This window comes from Ascidiella aspersa, chromosome 4, assembly GCF_963924565.1.
Source record: "Ascidiella aspersa chromosome 4, kaAscAspe10.2, whole genome shotgun sequence".
Taxonomy (NCBI): Eukaryota; Metazoa; Chordata; class Ascidiacea; order Phlebobranchia; family Ascidiidae; genus Ascidiella; species Ascidiella aspersa.
Window position 1 is genome coordinate 16,213,366 of NC_139450.1, and position 2,500 is coordinate 16,215,865.

Here is a 2,500-nt window from a genome sequence, read left to right on the forward strand (position 1 = left end):
AGTTATTAGTCGTCTTACGTTTCGTTGCAATAAAATTGATGCTAAAGCCAATATCAAAAAGAGGGGCACCCGGATTTGAACCGGGGACCTCTCGATCTGCAGTCGAATGCTCTACCACTGAGCTATACCCCCATATGTTGCATTCGAATGTTTTTTTTAGTCCAATGTCACAAAAAAACAGGTAAGCAGTGCGACATATTATGATGTTTCTAGATGGATTTTGTGATATTGGACTACTTTTTGATTTACTGAACTTATTAAGATTCCATAGAAAGCATAGTTGATTAGTCGTCTTACGTTTTGTTGCAATAAAATTGATGCTAAAGCCAATATCAAAAAGAGGGGGCACCCGGATTTGAACCGGGGACCTCTCGATCTGCAGTCGAATGCTCTACCACTGAGCTATACCCCCATATGTTGCTTGCCAAGTGGTTAACAGGTAAACAGTGCGACATATTATGATGTTTCTTAATGGATTTTTTGATGTTGGACTACATTTTGATTTACTGAACTTATTAAGATTCTATAGAAAGCATAGTTATTAGTCGTCTTACGTTTCGTTGCAATAAAATTGATGCTAAAGCCAATATCAAAAAGAGGGGGCACCCGGATTTGAACCGGGGACCTCTCGATCTGCAGTCGAATGCTCTACCACTGAGCTATACCCCCATATGATGCCTACGAAATGGTTAACAGGTAATCAGTGCGACATATTATGATGTTTCTTAATGGATTTTTTGATAGTGGACTACCTTTTGGTTTACTGAACTTATTAAGATTTCACAGCAAGCATAGTTGATAAGTCGTCTTACGTTTCGTTGCAATAAAATTGATGCTAAAGCCAATATCAAAAAGAGGGGGCACCCGGATTTGAACCGGGAACCTTTTGATCTGCAGTCGAATGCTCTACCACTGAGCTATACCCCCAAATGTTGCATTCTAATGTTTTTTTTTAGTCCTATGTCACAAAAAAACAGGTAAACAGTGCTACATATTATGATGTTTCTTGATGGATTTTGTGATATTGGACTACTTTTTGATTCGCTGAACTGATTAAGATTCCGTAGAAAGAATAGTTGATTAGTCGTCTTACGTTTCGTTGCAGTAAAATTGATGCTAAAGCCAATATCAAAAAGAGGGGGCACCAGGATTTGAACCGGGGACCTCTCGATCTGCAGACGAATGCTCTACCACTGAGTTATACCCCAATATGTTGCTTATGAAATGGTTAACAGGTAATCAGTGCGACATATTATGATGTTTCGTGATGGATTTTGTGATATTGAACTACTTTTTGGTTTACTAAACTTGTTAAAATTTCATAGCAAGCATAGTTGTTCAGTCGTTTTACGTTTCGTTGCAATAAAGTTGATTCTAAAGCCAATATCAAAAAGAGGGGGCACCCGGATTTGAACCGGGGACCTCTCGATCTGCAGTCGAATGCTTTACCACTGAGCTATACCCCCATATGTTGCATTCGAATGTTTTTTTTTAGTCCTATGTCACAAAAAACAGGTAAACAGTGCGACATATTATGATGTTTCTTAATGGATTTTTTGATATTGGGCTACTTTTTGATTTACTGAACTTATTAAGATTCTATAGAAAGCATAGTTATTAGTCGTCTTACGTTTCGTTGCAATAAAATTGATGCTAAAGCCAATATCAAAAAGAGGGGGCACCCGGATTTGAACCGGGGACCTCTCGATCTGCAGTCGAATGCTCTACCACTGAGCTATACCCCCATATGTTGCCTGCCAAGTGGTTAACAGGTAAACAGTGCGACATATTATGATGTTTCTTAATGGATTTTTTGATATTGGACTACTTTTTGATTTACTGAACTTATTAAGATTCTGTAGAAAGCATAGTTATTAGTCGTCTTACGTTTCGTTGCAATAAAATTGATGCTAAACCAATATCAAAAAGAGGGGGCACCCGGATTTGAACCGAGGACCTCTCGATCTGCAGTCGAATGCTCTACCACTGAGCTATACCCCCATATGATGCTTACGAAATGGTTAACAGGTAATCAGTGCGACATATTATGATCTTTCTTAATGGATTTTTTGATATTGGACTACTTTTTGGTTTACTGAACTTATTAAGATTTCACAGCAAGCATAGTTGATAAGTCGTCTTACGTTTCGTTGCAATAAAATTGATGCTAAAGCCAATATTAAAAAGAGGGGGCACCCGGATTTGAACCGGGGACCTCTCGATCTGCAGTCGAATGCTCTACCGCTGAGCTACACACCCATATGTTGCTCTGGAATGTTTTTTTTTTAGTCCTATGTAACAAAAAAACAGGTGAACAGTGCGACATATTATGATGTTTCTTGATGGATTTTGTGATATTGGACTACTTTTTGATTTACTGAACTTATTAAGATTTCATAGCAAGCATAGTTGATCAGTCGTCTTACGTTTCGGTGCAATAAAATTGATGCTAAAGCCAATATCAAAAAGAGGGGGCACCCGGATTTGAAACGGGGACCTC

At 38.4% G+C, this 2,500-nt stretch overlaps 1 protein-coding gene and 9 non-coding genes across 10 annotated transcripts in view; 1 reads left to right on the plus strand and 9 right to left on the minus strand.

Moving 5' to 3' along the window:
* Positions 1 to 2,500, plus strand: part of LOC146148200 (uncharacterized) — a 66,798-nt gene that overhangs the window by 54,212 nt on the left and 10,086 nt on the right. The window lies entirely within an intron of this gene.
* Trnac-gca (transfer RNA cysteine (anticodon GCA)) lies at positions 61 to 132 on the minus strand. Its single transcript has one exon. It is a non-coding gene; the product is annotated as a tRNA-Cys (tRNA).
* On the minus strand, positions 341 to 412 carry Trnac-gca (transfer RNA cysteine (anticodon GCA)). Its single transcript has one exon. It is a non-coding gene; the product is annotated as a tRNA-Cys (tRNA).
* Positions 598 to 669, minus strand: Trnac-gca (transfer RNA cysteine (anticodon GCA)). Its single transcript has one exon. It is a non-coding gene; the product is annotated as a tRNA-Cys (tRNA).
* Trnac-gca (transfer RNA cysteine (anticodon GCA)) lies at positions 856 to 927 on the minus strand. The gene has a single exon. It is a non-coding gene; the product is annotated as a tRNA-Cys (tRNA).
* Positions 1,395 to 1,466, minus strand: Trnac-gca (transfer RNA cysteine (anticodon GCA)). Its single transcript has one exon. It is a non-coding gene; the product is annotated as a tRNA-Cys (tRNA).
* On the minus strand, positions 1,674 to 1,745 carry Trnac-gca (transfer RNA cysteine (anticodon GCA)). The gene has a single exon. It is a non-coding gene; the product is annotated as a tRNA-Cys (tRNA).
* On the minus strand, positions 1,930 to 2,001 carry Trnac-gca (transfer RNA cysteine (anticodon GCA)). Its single transcript has one exon. It is a non-coding gene; the product is annotated as a tRNA-Cys (tRNA).
* On the minus strand, positions 2,188 to 2,259 carry Trnac-gca (transfer RNA cysteine (anticodon GCA)). Its single transcript has one exon. It is a non-coding gene; the product is annotated as a tRNA-Cys (tRNA).
* The window catches only part of Trnac-gca (transfer RNA cysteine (anticodon GCA)), a 72-nt gene continuing 41 nt past the window's right edge, over positions 2,470 to 2,500 (minus strand). The window contains exon 1 of the tRNA in view: positions 2,470 to 2,500. This exon is cut by the window's right edge and continues 41 nt beyond it. This is a non-coding gene — a tRNA (tRNA-Cys).